The sequence below is a fragment of the Mus caroli genome, chromosome 8 (assembly GCF_900094665.2).
Source record: "Mus caroli chromosome 8, CAROLI_EIJ_v1.1, whole genome shotgun sequence".
In the NCBI taxonomy this organism is placed as follows: Eukaryota; Metazoa; Chordata; class Mammalia; order Rodentia; family Muridae; genus Mus; species Mus caroli.
In genome coordinates, this window is record NC_034577.1 from 26,507,116 (window position 1) to 26,529,575 (window position 22,460).

General features: G+C 38.5%; 1 long non-coding RNA gene across 1 annotated transcript in view; it reads right to left on the reverse strand.

Annotated features, from left to right (window-relative positions):
* Positions 1 to 2,594: 2,594 nt before the first annotated feature.
* The window catches only part of LOC115031750, a 29,804-nt gene continuing 9,938 nt past the window's right edge, over positions 2,595 to 22,460 (reverse strand). The window contains exons 2-3 of the long non-coding RNA XR_003837412.1: positions 4,014 to 4,094; positions 2,595 to 2,971 (exon numbers count right to left, since the gene is read on the reverse strand). This is a non-coding gene — a long non-coding RNA (uncharacterized LOC115031750). The remainder of the gene's footprint in view (positions 2,972 to 4,013; positions 4,095 to 22,460) is intronic.

Sequence of the window (22,460 nt, forward strand, 5' to 3'; positions counted from 1 at the left end):
TCTCTGATCCCTGGGGGCAGCCAGGCTTTAGGGGTCAGTATTTAGCACTACAATACATAGCAAAAGACCAAACCTCTATACAGTGGGCCCCGACTATGTTTAGGACTTTTTATTTTATAATCAATGATGTATCTGACAACCTTAATCCTCTGTGTCTGCTTTGTCAGGTCTAGTCTAGAACTCATTTTCTGCAATGATTTATTACTAGAAGATGGTTATTGTATTCTCTTTAATTTGATAACTACAAGGTCAAGTATAAGGTATAAAAATGAAAAGGACATTGGCCCTAGCCTTCATCATTTTTCTCTCTGATATATACATGTCACACACACACACACACACACACACATACACATACACACACACATGCATATGGAGACTGACAACTGTGTGAGCAAACTGTGGCCTTCCATTTGAAATGATACTTTATCAGCATGTATGAAAATTGTTGAATATTCTTCATCAATCATAACAAACTCCCATAGATTATCTCTAAGGACTGAACTAGAAGTCTACCTAAAATAAAGACTGAACTAGAAGTCTACCTAAATGTTCTGATACATCATCTTGCATTTTGTCCAAAATAACCTGAGTTATTGTGTTTTAACACAGGCTGAAAACACATGTATTTTATCAAGCAGACTGAAAATCCATTATCCCATATCTTTCTATAATATTCTATAAGCTACCAGAGGTAGGCCAGGCCACATTCTTATAATTTCTAAAACAGAATATTTATCAACAAAATACCCATTTGCAAATCATCTAGCATGCCTACAAATATGACAACCATTCATCAGGAATAGAGGACTCTAGTAGAGCAGGCCTATAGTCCCAGCACTTCGGAAGGTGAAGCAAGAGAATGGTAATGCTAGTGCCTCCTAATCTATGTGGTCAGAGCCTCTCAAATATATATGTGACAACCTAACTGTGACTCTCAGAAATGCCATTCAACCTTTGTGATTCTTATGAAGGCTTGAGTCTGTGTGAAGAGTTCTTTCTTCTGCATAGACAATAGAAGAACTAGCTAAGATACAGGCCGATGTCCTTCAAGCAACTTGCTTGGCTGTGGTTTTGCTCCAGCTTTGGTCTACTCAATTCACCTTGCATCTCTTCCTGCAGCATTGGTCTTCCCTTAAAACGCAGATGGTGATTCTCATGTCAGAAAGAGTTTAACTTAAAATCAACACAACTGTATGTAGGGTACAGTTTATAAATTACAATTAGAGGTATATTTCACTACATGAAATAGCAACAGCTGTAGAGTTGGGGCCTTTGGAATAATGAGAGAGAAATTCTCCATTAAAATGTTTAGTTTGGAAATTAGCAATTTCTACCTAAAACTAAGAAGGGATAGAAAACTGTGGGAAGCCACATGTGCCGTTGCAGGGTGATGCTGGCTTCTGCTGGCCACCACACATACATAGGCAGTAAAGTTCTTTTGCCAAGATGAGGTTTTAAGAATTAACCAAAATTAACCAATCAGATGAGAGACAAGTTAACCAATCAGATGAGAGACAAGTTAACCAATTAGATGAGAGAGAAATTAACCAATCAGATGTAGGTATGCAAATGAGGTCATAAGCATAACCCAAGTACACCCAATCCGGGTGTGAGACACGCCTCTCCTAGGCCTATATAAGCAGCACCAGTTCTGGGCTTGGAGTCTCTTCGCCTCTGCAATCAAGCTCTCCCAATAAACGTGTGCGGAAGGATCCTGTTGCAGCGTCATTCTTGCTGGTGAGCCAGGGCATGCGCAAGAGAAAACCCCTTCACACAGGAGACAGTGTAGAAGGAAGACATTGTGAGCATTTATGAGAAAATGCCCAAGATGAAGCAGTGTTACAATTCTTACTTATCTAACATTGCTATCCAACAGTATGGTATATAAAGCAAATGCAAAATACCACAACTAAAAGATATTTCCAGCACAGGGAGGGGAAATTCTATCCTGTAGAAGCAAACATCACGACTGAGCTGAAGTCACCCTCTAAGACGCTTTGTTCTCTTAAAGGAAAATAACCAGGTAAAGACCTTGTGGGAAGGATTCCATGGACTGTAGGGCACCAGTTAAAATTCTAGAGCTTGGACCAGCAGCTATACAGACACTTTATTTAAGCTAAGTGTTGTATCAACAGACTAGTGATGAAAGGGTTGTAGCTTCCTGCAACAATGGCTTTAAATATCTGTGTGTAGCATGAAGTCTTCTGGATGGTAATGAATATGTAGTTCAATAACAAAGGATGAATTAGCCTCTAAATACTCCCTCTATTTCAGGAAAGGAATTCCTTCCAATAGGGAAAGTACTCATTAGAGAAGTGTGACTAACTATTCTTGCCAAGCCTCAACATGCACTTACAAAATGCTTTAACTAGGTTGGGGAGCGAGGTGATTGCTGCCAAGGTGATGATCCGAGTTCAATCCCTAAGACTTACATGGTAGAAGGAGAGAAACGATTTCTGCAAAGTGTCTTCTGATATTTATACAAGCTCTAATGCATAGAAATGTATATAAAAACAGACAGATAGATAGATAGATAGATAGATAGATAGATAGATAGATAGATAGATAGATAAACTAAAAAGTTCCTTACCTGTGTATTCTAATACTGTATGGTCCCTCATTCAGTTCTCTTCCAAAGAGTATTGTAACCATCACTTCAACTTCCCATATATGTTCCAGGTTGGTGCTGGTGGTGGTTTGAGTAGATATGGACCCCATAGAATTGGGTATTTGAATCCTTGGCCCGTAGGAAGTGGCAATATTATGAGGTGTCCCCTTGTTGGAGTAGATGGTGGCTTGTTTGTGGAAGTATGTCACTGTGGGGCGGGCTTTGAATTGAACTGTGCTTGAGCTATTATCAGTGTGGAACACGGTCTCCTTCCTTCTGATGCCAATGGATCAAGATGTAGACCTCTCAGATCTGTCCCCAGCACCATGTCTGCCTCTGCCTGCATGCTGCCATGTCCTGCTATGAAGATAATGGACTAAACCTCTGAAACTGTAAGTCATTAAATGTTTTCTTCTATAAGAGTTGCTACAGTCATGATGTCTCTTCACAGTAATACAATTCTAAATAAAACATCCCTATTAAGATATGACTTTATGACATTTAGATTACCCGTCACTTTATTTAGAATAACTGAGAATAGCATGTTTGTTTGTTTTATTATAAGTAAAACAAATAAATTTCAAAAGTTTATCCCTGATGCATCTGACCTACGTAAAAGTCTCAAGGCAGAGCCTTGAAGTAACAAATGCCACCTTTTATGATCCTTCTGCAAATGCATTGGACCAACACTTATATGCCAATCATGGTTTAAATAAACCATTGGAAATAGGAACACAACCTTGCTTGCACGTAACTGGCACAAGCTGTAATTTGTACATTAATATTCAGAATCCATCCCATCTACTTCAAATCACTGACAGCCAGCTTTGCTTCCTTTATTTATAGATCTCTCTCTCTCTCTCTCTCTCTCTCTCTCTCTCTCTCTCTCTCTCTCTCTCTCTCTCTTATTTCCCCCCTCTGGAAAGCATCAGCAGATGCTGGAAAACTAAATGACCATTTCCTAATCATGCTTCTGAAACCTTATTTTAAAATTTCATAAAAGTTCCCCCCAAAAGTCTATGAGATAACATTTCTATAAGTGAATTCGTAATGAGCATCTTTAATAGGAGTGGAGGGAACTAAAAATAGCAGGCAGAATTTATAGTACAATTTCTTAGCATCCATCACATTCTGAGTTTCCATAAGGTTAATGGGAATGATAACACTAAATTGGTATGATATTTTACATGGATATCAATCTAAAATGCCATTAACTTTCTCTGCGTATGTGTTACAGAGAATGGAAAAACTCCAGAGGTGGGCTATGAGGAAAAGAAAAGTTATCATTTTCTCTCATTTCCGCAGTATTATTCATAAGTAAGTTTCATGCCTCAGTTTCTCTCTCTCAATCCAAGAAACATGATCAGTCACTGTGCTCAGAAACATTTTCCTCAAAGCTTACCAAAGGTTTCTGCATTGTCGTCAATATGGTCCACGCCGGAAGCATCCAATCTAACCATCAACTAAATTGCACAAGGCTCACCTGTTTTCAAAAGAGCATAAACATTGTCTCACATGACATTTTCTTGTCTTTTTGTTCTGTAGTAATGTTTGGGAAACATAATTAAATTTTTTAAAAAAGCAACAAATTCAGATCTATTTCCCCCTAAGGAAAGAAGATTAGATTGTATAAAGCTAAAGCTAAGAACAACAAAGGAAACTTGGAGCTTTAAAACTAGGAAAATTGATTTTTTAAAATATTTATATGTGTGGTGTGTATGCATATTCACATCTCTGGCAACTGGTGTGTTCATGTGCTTTACATGTGTGTGTGTGTGTGTGTGTGTGTGTATCAGAGGTCTTCCTTGATCACTCCACTCTCACATATTGAGGCAGGGACTATTTCTTAGACCCAAAACTCATAAAATATCTAGGCCCTCACAGATACATATTGCAGCAAGCTAAATCACAGTTGCTCTTTCAGAATATGTTGCATTTCCTGGTGTTAATGATGGAGGTGTCCACATCTGGGTCCATATCTTCATCTGGGAAACAGATTCACATTGTGCACATCAGTTTTGCTGGCAGGAGGTCAGACGTTAGAAAACTCTTATTTATTTATAAATTTATCCTTTACTTAGACTTCAGTCATGGAAAGGAATTAGGCTCAGGGTGATGCTGACATATATTCATTAGTAATTGTGAGCTTTAGAAATTTAAAATGCATTTCCATGTGTCAGTTCAACAAACACTTAATATACAATGTGACTACGTTTACCATTGTGAAATATGGAACATTAATTCAGGGAGAAGGAAGATTCTTACATTTCACTTACACTATCTGTCCTTAAATCAGATCTTATAACAGATAATGAATTTGGCCATTCAAATGAAACGTATGTGCAAATTGGACTCTGTGGGTTACAAAAAACGTCATGAAATTGGTGGGGGTCACAGATGGATATGGTAGTAGGAGGAGTCAGGGTAAATAAAGTCAAATTATATTGTATGAATATAGAAATGTCCAAAGATTTAATATAATATTGTATGCAACTCATCTGTGTGTGGTAAGGCAGCAATAACATTCTTGGAAAACTGAAGATTAACAACAGAAACAAGATAGTTGTGTATAGTAGTCTGCTACATTCTACTTGGATGATAAACCCTAGAGGTATTTGCTAGGATGATACCTGAAATAAACAAAATATGAATATCACACCTGAACATGGCATGACCCTTGTCAACCAACTCAAACTGTGGTTGCAAATCTTTAGCAGGATCTTAGTAGATAAATGTCTCTTACCAGAGTCTGCATAGTCTTCAAGAACAATGAATTATTTTCCCCAACAACAGTATATCCTTTGTCAGAATAAACCAAATATTCCCTGATAACTCAAAAGAGATGTCTGTGGCTCAATCAGGACTGAATGAGGCTTTAGGACATTACAATGTCTGCATTCCTCATGAAGAAATTTTATGATCCTAAGAACACAAGAGTCTCAGGGTTGCAGTAACACACACACACACACACACACACACACACACACACACACACACACACTGTTGTTTCTGAATGGTTGTGCCATACTTCCAGGGGTTGATTAAATAACAGCTCTTCCTACTGATGTGACGCTGTGTTCAATGGAAGATGTCCCCCACACATCTTATCATTAAACTTAATTTTCCCTAAATTTTAGTCACTCTTCACCTTTCAGAGGAGAAGACATAGAGACTGTTTCTCCAAATACTTTCTTGACTTAAATATTACATTCAGATTTGTTCTTTTATGTGGCCACAGGCCAGTCTTCTGAGACTTTCTTTTTTTTTTATTAGATATTTTCTTTATATACATTTCAAATTTCAAATGCTATCTGAAAGTTCCCTATAGCCAACCCCCACCCTACTCCCCTACCCACCCACGCCCGCTTCTTGGCCCTGGCATCCCCCTGTAGTGGGGCATTCCAATTTCCTCTCCCAAGTCTTCCCACTAATCCGAGTTGTTTCTCCTTGCTTCTTTTGCAGCTATTTGAACACAAGCAGGCTGTCCTAAAATCTTGTTTTATGCCTCAGCTATCACCCCTTTCTACATAAAGCTAGTTTGTGCATCCCAGTACATTTATGAAGATCTCCTTTCTGTTAATTGTCTTTGCCAACAAAGTGGGGAAGAAGAAAATAATATGGATTGAGCTGTAGCTCTACAGAATACTTTGGTTGAGGCTTTAACCATTAGAATGTGCCTGGCTTGCAAATTAATTATGGTTTAAGGAGTTAAAATGCATCATTCAGTGTGATGTGTCAGCTTGGGTGGGCTCCAGTGCCTAGATATTTTTGTCAAACATTAGGAATGTTTCACTGAGGACATTTTTGAATGAGATTTGCATCCAAATCGTTTAACTTTGAGTAAATCAGATTACCCAGCATCATGTGTTCTGCTGCACTCCATCAACTGAGAGCCAGAAAATATTAACATTTTGGCCTCCTGTGAAATAGGAAGGAAGCCTGCAGGCTATTTCCAACCTGCCAATGTGCTCAGGACTTTGGACTCTACAATCGCTACTATGGTCTTGCAGTTGCTGCCTTGATAGGACAACTTTATGTCAATAGATACTTGGGAATGTCTAGGAGAGAAGAGGGAGCCTTTCTTCTACAGATTAGTTTTGTTTTCATGTCGATAATTAAAAGTAAACAGGTCCTGATGCATTACCCCTTTGTCTCCATCATTATTTTTATGAAAGCTTTCTCCCATGGCTGTAATTATCCGAGCTTACATACAGTAGCTGTGTTTCTGGGAATGTGTGAGGGATAAAGTAAGGGTCGGCACTGTAGAGACTTCTGCTCTGTAATTTCCACCAAGGAGGATGAGGATGCTCTTATTTTGCATTATCCTCTTCAGAACATTCTCAGAGTTACCAGGGTATCGGCATACGACTGCCTGCCTTCAGTAAAATCTTTACTTCTACTGACAGAATATGAAAACCAAATAGGAAATTAATTGGAAGAGAGGATTCTGTTTTTTCTTTCCATAAGACTAGATAAAATAACAGAAAATTGTTCTTTAAAAGTGGGACAGATAATTTAGTTTGTGCTCTACACTCTGGCATATTTTTTAAGGTAACGAGATTACATAGAATCAAAAGGCTTGCAAGGCAAAGAAAGCTATCAGCATTGTGAATAAGAGACAAACTTGAGAACGAGGTAAAGCCATTGCTAGCTGGACTTCAAACAGGAGAATGTAAAAATAACATATAAATACCTTGAAAAATTAAGCACCAACCAAACAAAGCTGCTAATCAATAAATGGGATAATAAACAGAACAAAGAGTTCTCCAAAGAAGGATGACAAAGGACCAATAATATATATTTTTTAAAAGTTTTCAACATTCTTAGCAAATAGGGAAATGTAAATTAAATTACTTCAAAATTCCATTTCACCCCAGTCAGAATAATTATCATAAAGCAACACAGAATATCCTGGTAAACATGTGTGGGATGGCTCTTTTGAGTATAAACTGGTAGAGTCATTATGGAAATGTGTGTGTGTTTGCATGTATGTTTTGAGTAAAAATATGACCCAGCTGTACCACTTTGGGCATATACAGAAAGAAGTGCACATCCTACCACAGAGATAATTGCACATCCAACTTTATTGCTGTTTCCTTCACAATATGAAAGAGGTAGAATTGGCTAAGCTGTCCATCCACAGTGGATGTAGAATAAAAATGCACCACATATACACAATGGGGTTTTATTTAGCAGTGGAGAAAAATGAAATTATGAAACTTGCAGAAAAATGAATGGATCTGGAAATCATTATATCAAGTGAGGTAACCCAGACTCAGAAAGACAAATGTTATATTCACTCTTGTCTGTGGATCCTGGTTTTACATTTTTATATATGAGCATGCGAGTGTGAGTGGTAGCCATGAAACTAGAGAGAGAAGCTGGGTAAAACAAGTGAGACGGAAACCAGAGTCAGTGGCAGGACAGGTGACATGAAAATGGAAATGGGACAATTTTAAGTAGAAGGACACAGAGGGATCAGAATCAGCAGAAACAAATTACACATGACAGTTCCACCATGAAACCTATTACCTCATATGCTAATTAAAAATAAACACACAAACGCTTTTATAGATTTTGCCAAGTAGATGTGTTTGCAACCTTCCAAGAAATATTTAACTATGTTTCATTCATTTACTCCCATCTTCTCTGGCTGTTAGTCTTAACCTTTTCACTATAAATATTTTTAAAAGTTTGGTTTGTATTTCATAAAAGCCAACATCCCATTGCTTTTGCTAAACATATGTTTGTGTCGGTTCGTATTCGTGCAGTATTACAATATACTTCTCCTTGGTGACCTCTATAGATACTGGAGATTACTTTAATCATGACCACAGATACATGCTAAACCCTCAACACATTATTTCCATATAGAACATTTTCCTGACACATCACTCAGGCCACCTTCCTCCACTTGGAAATGAACCCATTGCTCTTAGGTTTAGCTGTATTGATTTTGCAAATATATGGGGTGGAGGATACTGTATATGCCAGTTAATCATTCCAGATGTAAGCACCAGCTGCACTCTCCCTTTGTTTATGAGCATGTTCCACTTCAGGTAAACACTGTAATTCTGGCAGAGCATCATGCCTGATGAATCTGAATCCTATCCATTATGTATGCACAGCATTTTAAAGAACACTTACATTGCTACAGAAAAGAATGCTAACTCCCAGGGAACTTGAATTCTTGTCCTGGGCTTAGCCAATTTGATTTAAACAAGTCAATTAGCCTTAGTTTCCACATCTGTAAATTGGAATAATGTTATTTACTTTAGAGGATTGCTGTAGAAATTAACAGAAATAATTTTATAGAATTTTGCAGTGCCTGAATGTTGCTTTTGTTCAGGGCGTGATTGCTTGGCCCGTTTTCTCTTAGGTTGAAAATAATGATAAGACTTGTTTTATCTTTTAAACAAAGTATGAGGAATGGTATAATAAAAAGTAGACTTCCTTTGGAAGGAAATACCAAAACCAACTGTGGTCATATATGAGTGTGTGTGTGTGTGTTACATTCATACATACATCAACAGATCACAACAGATCAGAATCACAATAGATTCTGTGTTGAATCTATTAGTCTTAGTTCCAACTGTACATCAGTTAGCAAAGGGGGTATCTCTTGTTTCCTCCCATGAGCCTGTCCCATCTCAAAAGCCCAGACCAAATCAGTACATGAAAAATAAGAGTTGAAATGATTCAGAATGGTTGACAATAGTCAAGTTATTGTTGTTGTTGGAAATTAACAAAGAACTTGCCAGTTAATATCTTCTTTCAGGCTGCTGGCAGAATTCATTCACAGAGGACAGTGCACCTCAGAATGAGCCCTTGGCTAAACAGAGTGAGTCTTTCATTTGCTCTTTAGGTTTGGGCTAATGGAGGGAAATTCTCAGAGTTAAACAGGAGGTAGGTCAAGAAAGTGGGATGCAAATGTGAGAGGTGGATAAATTTCCCTCACATTTTTTTCTCCCCTGGAACTGTAAAAATTAATTAATTAAGCCTAGCCGAGTAAAATCTATTTCATTCACTAAATTTGTTTTGTGTTACCTGGAGCCATCACTATCCAGAGGGGGAAGCTTAGGGATAGTTTCCTTTATGAATATTCTGGGCCAGCTCTGGAGCAATATATGTGTTAAGTCACCCCTTCCAGTGCTCTTGGCCATTATTTAAGATTTTGTGTTTGTGTGTGTATGTGTGTGAGTACGTATGTGTGTGTGTGCATGCAAGTGTGTATGTGTTTGTGTGTGTGTGTTTACATGTAGGTGCATGTGTGCAAGTTAGTGTGGTCTTGTGTGCATGTGGGTGGGGTACATTTGTATGCATATGTGTATGTGTACATGCATGTGCTTGTGTATGGGGGAGAACGTGTTTGCTTGCATGTGTTTCTCATTGGAAGAGTGAAAAGATCAAGAATAAGATCATCAAATATTGTTCAGTATGATTGATCCAAATTGATATGGGAAGCAGGTATATTGATTTCCAAGTGAGATGTTGTTTCCTACTGGCCTCTGATCAGCTCAGGAGAACTAGCCCTTCCCACCCCCCACCCCTTACCCTCTACCCCCAGTTCAAGGAAGATCCTTAGATTTATAGACCTTTGTAGTTCTTGCTATACCCTTAATTTAAAGACAGAAAATATAGCCACTTAGATTCATTTTCATTAAACACATCTTAGATTCATTTTCATTATACATGTTTACCCTATCTAGCATGAAACACCTACATTTGCCTCCTCAGAGTTCTTAAGGTAGCAGTTTTAAGTTCAGTGTAAAATTGACTTTAAACACCATTTGGGAGCATATTTTATTCCAGCTCTTACAATTTATTTAACGTGATTTTTTTATTTTACAAATTCTATGTCATCAGTGTAAAAATCCATAAATGTCTAAAAATACAAATAAAAATGTTTCTCATAATTGTATAATATATTGACTTAACATATTTATTATATCTACTTCATGCCAGGGATTGACGATGACAGTAGTGGTTAATATCCCCTGTGTATTTTCAGCAGTGCAAGGAAGCAGATATTGAATCATATAATTAAAAAGTATTTTTATTTATTACATGAAACAAGTCAAAAATCTAAGGAAAAGATTGTCAAGACTGAATCAGAAGCCTAGGATGCAGATTAAGCTATTTTACTAGTTAGTCTAGAAGGAGCCCACCCAAATTCTTCTTTCACCCTAGTAGTTTCTAAATTGAACATCAGATACACTGTACTTCCACTGAAACAGTGTATTCAACTCTGTGCAGAACAAGTTACTCAAATGTTACCTGGGGCTGTGCATTTCCAAATCAGTATCTAGGTTTCTGTTTGAACAACTTGGCATAACACATAGGTAAACTTCCATAACACTTGGCTGTCCCTTCAATTACTTTTTGGGTATATAAATTTTATCCTAAACTTGTTACCATGAGCAAGCAAATATGCAGCATATGGGAAAAAAATGATGCCTTGAGCTGTATAATAAAATAATATTCCCAAAATATTATATAGTTGTTTGAATTTAATAAATTTACCCAAGTGGATGAGAAATACAATATAAGTTTGCTTATATATACAACATGTGAATGCATCATCAGTCAGTGGAAAAAAAAAACAAAAACAAAAATGGCCAGTAGATATCAGCCATATGAAAACGACTTCGTTTCTAACCCAGGCAGAAAAATACATGTTTAATTGAGGAGAAGAGGACATAAAAGCATAATGAGAAGGACAGAGAGGGGAGAGACTGAGAAACAGAGAGAGGGTGGGTTAGAGAAAGGAAGCAGAAGCAAGATGGGGGAAGAATGTTGAAACTGTAGTTTGCATGGAAGTTGTAGAAGCGTGGCCCTCAGTGAGATAGTGCTAAGGAGGTTGTGAGGCCTCAGAGAGGTGGGACCTGGTGAGAGGTCACTCAGGAGCTCACTAAGAAGTGCCTTTGGAAGGAATTAATGCAGTCTCATAGGATCTCAATTCTCTGGTTCTTCCGGCTTGCACTGCCTTCCCGTCCTGTCTCCTGATGCCATTAATACTGTTGTTATGATATCATAGCCATACTGTGATAGAGCCAGAGGGCTCTTTGCCAAAGCCCCATGATGTTGCAAGCACTGAAAGTCAGATTTAAGTACACTTGTTTTATAAAGTACCAGCCTTAGGTATTCCATCATGGGGACAAACTGGATAGGAACAGAAGACACAAGAGAACTTCCTGTGGATAACCTGCATAGTCGCTAATTTGTACACTGTATCCCTTTTTTTTTTTTTTTGCAGGGGAGCTTTCTCTTACATAGTGTTATAAATACTAAAGCATTATAAATGGGAAGGCCAATGCAGTCACTTTCCTAGGAAGTGCCTGGTTTAATTCTACAAATCACATGCTTTGGATCAAGAGAAGATGGTAGGTCACTCAGAGATGGGGAGGACGTTATGTGGGGAGCATGAAGCTTCAAATAGTCATTGAAGATTGTTTCATGGTCTCTTCCAAACTCTGCTATTGTTCAAGCCTAACCTGGAGTCTACTCTAGCCTGGAGCTCCTAGCACATTTTACATAGCAGCTCACTCTTCACAACAATCCAGGAAACAACCACTATTACCATCCCTGCCTTACAGCTGAGGAGCCAGGGGGAACCTGCCTAAAGGCACAAAGATAGGAGTGACATATGTGCAATGGGAATGTAGCTCATCTAGAAGCAGAAACATTTGTTTGATTACAATGTGCTTCTCTAATATTACTTTTATAAATTAAGTCTATTATATCCCTTGCTTGTTTTCACTTCTTAGCAAAAGAATCAATAGATTCATCAATAATTAATAATTACTTCACAAATCTTACTAAATATTAAAGAGAAAAATGAAAACCACTATAATCTCCCTTTCCTCTCTTCTCCCTCGCCATCTCCCTCCCTTTTACCCTCTCCCTCAATAATTTCATTTCCAACATGACAGCAACTGACTTATAATACTTTAATTTTTTTAAAAAATTGAATGTTATTATGTGTATGAATGTTTTTCTTGCATATGCATCCAGGTACCACACACATGTAGCACATTGGAGATCAGAGGAGGGCATAGGATCCCCTGAGCTGAAGTCACAGATAGTTTCGAGCCACCTTGTGGATGCTGGGTATCAAACCTGGTTCTTCTGGAAGAAGCCCATGCATTTAACTGCTGACCCTTATGTTACTTCCATTTACCAATTAAAATGGGTAGAAGAATTGGATATGACTGATAAACAAACACAATAACCACTATTCCCAGGAACACTTTCCTGACCAGGCTCCATTTCTAGTGTATCTTAAGCTATAAGATAAAGACCTGGAGGTATCCCCAGGCACAGTGCATTTTACAGGACAGAAAGCAGCCCCACATAAGCCTCACTGGGCCACTTACATAAAACTACATCCTGTGGTCTGTTATTAGAATCTCATAGATTATTCTGCTTTAAAATACATATAAACATATTTAAAGATGGCACATGAGCCCCTCAAATTATTATTGCACTGCATTAGTTAGCCCTTTGCTTACACCAAGTTTGAAGGGTCAGGGGACTGAGCCTAGGACCTTGAAAAGTAATAAAATAGGAAAAGACTGCATTGTGGTAAATAACACAGGTCCATACAGAGAATTGGCCGGGTGGTCTTAAGAAGTATTAACTCATACCACTTTTGGGCTAATAGAACACCTCTCAGAAGAACTAACGTAACTGAAATTACTACTTCTCAGTATTACTACTCATTGGAAATTTGGTGGGTGGGGTGGAGAACTGTGTTTGCCTTAGTTAACTTTCTGGGCAATGCCTTTGTCTGCTGAGATTTGTGCACTGTTGTAAACTTTTTTGTTGGTAGTATCGGATATCTAATAATTTGTGTTTTCTGGATGAACTGTTACTTATAATGTATGTGCGCAGCAGTATACAATAAAAGCACCTGGAAAATCCAATAGGTAGGACCTGAGAAGGGAAAGTGTTTATATGATTTCTTCCTAGTAATAAAACCCCAGATGAAAATTTTAAATTACCTTAATGCTTTATTTACCAAGTAAATAAATATATAAATAAACCAACAGTGTATTTGAAACACCTGGATCATTTTCTACGAACATCTGACATCCATCCTTACATGTACAATTGCATAGATGAGGTTTAAATGTGTTAGTAAATGCTTAAACATGATTTTTCTCAGGAGGGTAGCTGCAGCTTGCCGTCTCAGGTTTCCTTTCTATAAATCATCATTTACCTTGCAGGCACTCAACTCAGCCTTAATAAAGAGAGAATCATAAAAGCAGAGAGCTGTGTTTAAGTGCTGTGAAAAAGAACCATGTCACCAGGAAGACCTGAGAAAAAGTTCTGCTTTTCAAGGATGAAGTCTGCCAAGACTCCTCCCAACCCCCGCTACACACACACACACACACACACACACACACACACACACACACACCCGTTTCTTCTTGTGTTCCACTTTCTATATCCAAGATCAGTAATCCCCAGTACATTTTGGCACTGTGTAAGTTTTCTCCATGGTCCCTAGCTTCCCTTGTTCCCCTGAAGTTCAGTGCAGAATATTACAGATCCAAATGGAAAGGATGCATTAGCAATCTTCAGCCTCAAGCATTTGTTTAGTGCTCTGTAGCATGATGTGCAACATCCAAGGGGTGGATTGGAAAAAAGATGCCAAATATCTGTGTTTCTTAATAGGATATTTACAAAGACAAAACACAGAATGTTCTTAATATTTATTTCCCTAAACATATGACTCCCTCAAAATAACCCCAGGCTATCTTTTTGAGCAAATCATTTTTCCAGACCGGATGTCAGGCACCATATTTAGGACGATGGGAGTTTTCATCTGTTCATTCCGACTTTCCCATCTAGCATCCCACAGTAGCAGATGTTAGTCATGGAAAGGAGTGAGGACCTCTGCCTCTTCCACTCAATCTTTCCCTCAAGGCTTGAAAGTTCAGTACCAGGAAGAAACAGAGCTATGCTGAGCTTGTACTTATTAATGTGATCACCAGCCACAGAGGGTTATGATAGAATTACATTTTAGTCTCACTTACTTAAATGTGTTGCCAATTCAAAGCCAAAAGAGATTTTTTTTTAAAAAAATATGTAATTGCACATTATACCACTATTGGTAAATTATTTTTACCTATGGGTTTGAAGACAGTTTGTTATATGATGAATTAAGAGAATTTCAAAAAAAAATCTACTTTACAATCTGGAGTAAAAGGTAAGTGAAGAATCCTGGAAACATTTGCTTTCTTTAGTGAGCTCCACATAATGATAAGGAATGCTTCTAAGTGAAGGGGGACTGCATTGGGATGGGTAGATTGCTTGGTATCACATTATATCACTGCTATAACAACGAAGAATCTCACCCTGCAAGAAGAAATCAAAGACACAGGCCCCAAATGAAGATATGTATGAAGGGTGTCTTTCAAAATTTTTTTCTCAAATACTTCTCTGGTATTCCTCAGTGATGACAGTTCTAGAACAAAAGTGCTAATCTATGATGAAACAGAGTAGGGTTAAAGTAAGATCCTACTGCGGAAGACACCATACACCTTTGACACAAAACTCGGAGGAAGGGACTTGGAACTCATCTGAAAGCCCCTCTCCAAGGGGCCATCTTGCTGAAAGCAACCTACAGAGTCAATGCAATCGACAACAAAATTCTAACTCAATTCTTCAGAGAGTTAGAAAGAGCAATTTGCAAATTCACTTGGAATCACACACAAAGAACCCAAGATAGGGAAAACTATTCTCAACAACAAAAAAAATCTTCTGGGGAAGTTTTTCACTGCAAGCTGTAGTACAGAGCAATGGGGATTAAAAACTGGATGGTACTGGGACAGAGACAGTCAGGAAGATCTATGCAATAGAACTAAAGACCTAGAAAAGAACCCACATACCTAGGGTCACTTGATCTTTGACAAAGGAGCTAAAAACATCCAGTTGGAATAAAGACAGCATTTTCAACAAATGGTGCTGGTTCAACTGACAGTCAACATATAGAAGAATGTAAATCAACCCATTTTTATTTCCCTGTACAAAGCTCAAGTCCAAGTGGATCAAGGACCTTCAGATAAAAGCAGATATACTGAAACTAATAGAAGAGAAACTGGAAAAGAGCCTCGAATACATGGGCACAGGGGAAATTTTCCTGAATAGAACACCAATGGCTTGTACTCTAAGTTCAGCAATAGACAAATGTGGCCTCATAAAATTGCAAAGCTTCTGTAAGGCAAAGGATACTGTCAATAGGACAAAATGTCAACTAACATTTGGGAAAAGATCTTTATCAATCTCACATCTGATATAGGGCTAATATCCAATATATACAAACAACATAAGAAGCTAGACTGAAGAGAACCAAATAACCCTATTTAAAAATGGAGAACAGAGCTAAACAAAGAATTTTGAACTTGGGAATATTGAATGGTCAACAATCACCTAAAAAATGTTCAATATCCTTAGGCATCAGGGAAATGCAAATCAAAACAACCCCAAGATTCTACCTCACACCGGTCAGAATGGCTAAGATCAAAAACTCAGGTGACAGCAAATGCTGGTGAGGATGTGGAGAAAGAGGAACACTCCTCCATTGCTGATGGAATTGCAAGCTGGTACAACCATTCTGGAAATCAGTTTGGAGGTTCCTCAGAAAACTGGACATAGTACTGCCTGAGGACCCAGCTATACACTCTTAGGCATATACCCAAGGTTGCTCCAACATATAATAAGGACACATGCTTCACTATGCTTATAGCAGCCTTATTTATAATAGTCAGAAGCTGGAATGAGCCCAAATGTCCTTCAACAGAGAAATGAATACAGAAAATTTGGTACATTTATACAATGGAATACTACTCAGCTATTAAAAATGATGAATTTGTGAAATTCTTAGTCAAATTGATAGAACTAGAAAATAGCATCCTGAGTGAGGTAACCCAATCACAAAAGAACACACATGGTATACACTCATTGATAAGTGGATTTTAGCCCAAATGATCAGAATACCCAAGATACAATTCACAGACCACGTGAAGCTCAAGAAGAAGGAAGACCAAAGTTTGTGTGCTTCAGTCCTTCTTAGAAGGAAGAGCAAAATACTCATGGGAGGAAATACAGTGTGGAGCAGAGACTGAAGGAAAAGCCATCCAGAGACTTCCCCACCTGAGAATCTATCCCATATACCGTCAACAATCCCAGACACTATTATGGATACAAAGAAGTGCATGGTGACAGAAGCCTGATATAGCTTTCTCCTGAGAGACTCTGCCAGAGCCTGACAAATATAGAGACAGATACTCTCAGCCAACCATTGGACTGAGCATGGGGTTCCCAATGGAGGAGTTAAAGAAAGAACTGAAGGACCTGAAGAGGTTTGTAACCTCATAGGAAGAAAAACAATATCAACCAACCAGACCCCCCACCCCCAGAGCTCCCAGGGACTAAGCCACAAGCCAAGGAGTACACATGGAGAGACCCATGGCTCCAGTTGCATATGTAGCAGAGGATGGCCTTGTCGGGCACCAATGGGAGAAGAGGCCCTTGGTCTTGTGAAGGCTTGATGCCCAGTGTAGGGGGAATACAAGGGCAGGAAGGTAGAATGGGTAGGTGGGTGAGGGAACATCCTCATAGAAGCAGGGAGAGGGAGAAGGGATGGGGGCTTCTGGAGAGTGGAAATGAAAAAGGGGGTAGCATTTGAAACATAAACAAAAAAATCCAATAAAAAATTTTAAAAATATAAATAACTAAATTATCCAATAAAAAAGAAATAAATTATACTTATATCATCTACAGTAACCCACTAAAACATAAAGTACTTTCAAGAGTGTCTCATTAGTGTGTCCCATTTTCTAAAGTACTATAAATTCTACAATGAGCATAAAAATGTTTACTGTTGGAATGGGCAATGAGTGACATCAAAGGTGACAATAAGCAAATACAAATAAGCTATGGCATATGCTATGAAGTAGGCTGAGCCTGACAGTGATACTCAAGAGGATGGAAAAGAGATTGTTGTCCAAAGAACATGGAGAAGAGAGACTCAGCTCATGGAGCTGACATAGCTGGGTTCCACCACATGAAGACATAATGAGGTGGCGTGACATGCAGAAGCGAAGCTTACAGGTGAATGTGGGATCACAACGCGAGAATCTATAGCTAAGAATGACTAGGGTGTGAACATCCGATCTAAGTGCAATAGCAACACACTCAACACATCTCAGCATGCGTTGTTCATGCCAACCTGTGTTGCTGAAGAGATCACTCTGGCTATTGCTCTGTATAGAAGGTTTTAGAAGTCGATAATGAAGGCAAGGGGGCTAGTTAAAAGCTTACATTTCTGTGTCAGTGGGAAATGAAGATATCCTGGGCTACAGTGCTGTATATGAGGACACAGAGAGATGGATGGATTTGAAACATTTTGAAGTAGAAATATTGGTACTCCCTCATAGGTTGGCTATGCAATGTAAAAGACATAGATAGATCAAATGAGCTTGAATCAACTGAGTGAACAGCACTCTATGGCAATGAGAAAGTAAACGCACTTCTTCCTATGGGGCCAAATTTTAACGGTTAAAATTGTTATAGCTAGTGATTAATAAGAACCTACCATGCTATTCTTAGCCACTTTAGTAGACATGTTATATATATTGTGTAACTTAATAGGCAATTTTATAGAGCTAGGTTATAATACAATTTTATATGAGAGTAAAATTGATGTTAAAAAAATTAAATAGCTTTTCTTAGGTATCATTCTGTTAGAGATTCCCAAGTGGACTCCCTTCTCTTTGACATTTTAGGCTCTGGTGTTCTCTGGGCAGATTCATAAAGCTCTCTTTAAGCTAATGCCCAGCTGGGAACTACCCACAATCTCCTGTCACATGAGGAATTGCTACTCTAGTTATATTTCTATCCCTAAATCCTTTCTGGAGAAAGAAGTATGGGAACACCATGCTTATAGAATTTAGAACAAATCGAAAGTCTCACTTAGGACTTCATTTCTCAAAATCATGGCAGGGGATTCTAAGAAAGATGTATTTAGAAGCAGTGCCCTCACATAGTTGAATGCTTCAACTCTAACAATTACCTCCAGTCCAAGGCTTTGCACTTACATTACATGAATTGACCGTAGTCTTAACAGGTATGTTCTCTTAAGGAGGGTGCATGTCACTGTTAGGATTAGAACACAAGTTGTTCCTTTGCAGTTTCCTCTTCACTAAGAAAATTTCCCAGCCACATCATCCCAAGCACTGCCTTGAATCAATCAGTGGTAGGATTCATGAATGAAAAGCTCCTTAAGTCTAATATATTTGTACCTCATATCTGGGGAGAACATCATATTAAACTCACTCTTAGTGACATCACTGCCCATAAAAATATTTATTCCAACTTATATTTCACTGACCTCTTTTCAAAAGGATCTAAACACACAATTTTCCACCACCCTTTGTCTTGCTGTGGGGAGATTATGTGTGAAACTCAGATAAACTGATTAAAAGTCCTTAATACTAGTCACAAATCCTGAGCAAGTCTGTAGCCTGTGGTCAGGCAGATCCTGAAGAACATGTTACCTTCAAGGGAATAATACCCATATACCTCAATTCTCATACCACTTATTGACCATCCCTCACAGATTCCATCCCTCACATGGCTTAATATCTGCTATTTCACCAAATGCATCAGCATCCCATGCATACATTCCTGACAGACAGTATGTAATAACAGGTCCTCTTCAAAGTTTCAATGTATAGTAATGAACAAGACTATTTACTTCATCTGAAAGTGAACTGGCAATAGCACTGCAGTCTATATCTATTGCTCCAGGAGGTAGCAAGGGCTACAGGTAAGGAGTATGCCTGAGTATCAATGTCCATAACAGTACTGAGGTCCCCCTATGCTGTCATCATTATGTAAAGTCCATGCTTCCCATTCATAGAAGAATGGATAGGAGAGCAGAATACATGTCAGATAATGTAGACAAATGTTCTTTAATTCCAAGAGGGTATGGACACACCCATATCAGTGGTCTTGGCTCTCAAAAGAAGTGCTTCAGGTCTTCAGACTTTTGGACTTACTATCCACTACCTTGCCAAACTTTCTACTTGTCTTCTCATTGAAAATACTTGTCTGAGTCTGGTAGAATAGCTCCATCATAATTTACCCACCTATCTGGAAGCTCAATCATCTCTGTCACCTTAACTTGTCCTAATACAATGTCCATACTCAGACATATATTTCCCAAGCTAAATCTTAAAACTTTATAAGCATGGCTCTCATGATGGCTAGTCTGGTCTCGACATTGCCATGCCCGCTGTGATAGAAAGCACTATGCTAACATGCCCATGGCTAATGTGATAGCTAGACCTATCTCAAGATGCCCACGGAACGTGATGTCATTGAGAGAAAATATTTTGGCTTTAAAAGTAGACAAACCCTGTCTCAAAAAAAGAAAAAAACAAAAACAAAAACAAAAGTAGACAAAACTTCAACTCAGCTTGTCTTTCACTTCTTACAGATAACAAATTGTAGAGGTCATGTGATATTCCCAACAAAATATGCTAATTATTAAGTAGAACTTGTCCTGACTCAGCACAAGGATCTCCATATTAACTAGGCTATCACATTCTTAGAAAACATGCACAGCAGGAGAGAAAAGCTCAAGGCAGTGGATCATTAAAATTGAAGATTGGGAACAAATGATTCATCGTGAAGTTAGATTCTGTTCTAGGAAACTACATGGACATTGAAGGAAGATGATACTATCTAACATTGGGAAAAGCACATTTGGGTGTTTTCATTTTGAAAAGTCTCTGCATAAACTGTCAAATAATATTCTAACTGATTAGAAAATACTGAATTATTTTATTTTCCTTTATAATCAACTAACTAGTATATGAATAAATTTGCTCAGTATTATTGGATGGTAGTAGAGAAAACATAGCCCTTTTGGGATATTAATCTTTTCTTTGAGTTGACATCTGTACTGGCTGGTTTTGTGTGTCAACTTGACACAGCTGGAGTTATCACAGAGAAAGCAGCTTCAGTTGAGGAAATGCCTCCATGAGATCCAACTAACTGTAAGGCATTTTCTCAATTAGTGATCAAGGGGGAAAGGCCCCTTGTGGGTGGGACCATCCCTGGGCTGGTAGTCTTGGGTTCTATAAGAGAGTAGGCTGAGCAAGCCAGGGGAGGCAAGCCAGTAAAGAACATCCCTCCATGGCCTCTGCATCAGCTCCTGCTCCCTGACCTGTCTGAGTTCCAGTCCTGACTTCCTTTGGTGATGAACAGCAGCCTGGAAGTGTAAGCCAAATAAACCCTTTCCTCCCCAACTTGCTTCTTGGTCATGATGTTTGTGCAGGAATAGAAACCCTGACTAAGACAACATCCCAGCACGTTGCTGTGAAGCATGACATGAAGTCTTCCAAGTGCCATACACCAGCCATCAGCTCACAGGTGAGATTCTTTTCACTCCAGGATTAAGTATCTGTGGCCACTGAACCCCATCTCATCCTGACATGCCTCTCCATGAGAATCGTCAATGAAAGGCAGCATGTGCATTGTTGTGAGGAGTTTTCATATCTTTTAACATAAAATCCGCAAATTCTATAAAATTCTAAAGCAAGTTAGCAGAAAGGCAATGGGTAAACTCTCAAGGCTGTAGCAGTGGCTCAGTGGTTGAGAGTGATTACAGGTCTTGCAGAGGACAAATGTTTGGTTTCAAGCATCCATATTGACTGGCTCATAATTGTCAACTCTGGCTCCAGGGAGATATGATGTTTTTGATCACTGTAGGCACTATACTCATATAAATACACATCCATGCCCATGTGTGCATGCACACACACACACAAAAAAAACCTTTAAAATTCCACCTAGTTCTATCTAATTCTAATTCTAAATTCGTCCTCATCTTTTTTTCATCATATGAAAATAGGTATGGATATTTGTCAAAGCAAAATTTTCTGTAAAACATTGAGGTTTCACCAACAATTAGCTCAGTGGTTATTTTAATAAATTAAGATGTACTCTTGTAAAGTGTATTAAATTAGAGCCATGTACTTTTTTTTCTCATTATCAGATCTTATATGAGCAGCTCTGGGCAGCCAAATACAGGAAGAAGATGTTTACAGCATGTCAGAAGGCTGTGATCTACTCCTCTCAAATGCCCAAAGTCATTCACAAAAGAATTAAGTCTGGTAACATCCTGAGAAATTTTCTTTGTCATAATTTTATGCATATTGCCATAAATTCTTTTCTCATCAAATAATTAACCAAAAATATTACTAGCAACTTAAAATTATCCCTGACCCTGGAGTTTGCTGTATGCTGAACATACTCATGGCTGGCCTTGGGATAGCCACAGGGTGGCAATGACAAGATGCACCAGAGTCATGAGCTGAGTCATCACTATAGTGAATGCCACTGCCAGCAGGTATCATAACCAGTTCGATCTCAGTCAAATGAATTGAATCCTTTCAATCAGATGAAAGTTGAATGCTCAAGAGGGCAGTTTGTCACACATGTCCTAATCGCCAGTGAGGCCCTGCCTTGCACCATATGAAGAACATCTTTAGTAATTCTTATGATTTTATGTCGATTTATCTTGTGTGTTCTCATCTGACTTAGATGAGGTCCCCATTTTAGTTCCTCTGGTAAGAGTCGTGTACTGGCTTGTTTTATGTGTCAACTTGATACAGCTGGAGTTATCACAGAGAAAGGAGCTTAAGTTGAGGAAAGGCCTCTATGAGATCCAAATGTAAGGCATTTTCTCAATTAGTGATCAAGGGGGAAAGGCCCCTGGTGGGTGGGACCATCTCTGGGCTGGTAGTCTTGGTTCTATAAGAGAGCAGGCTGA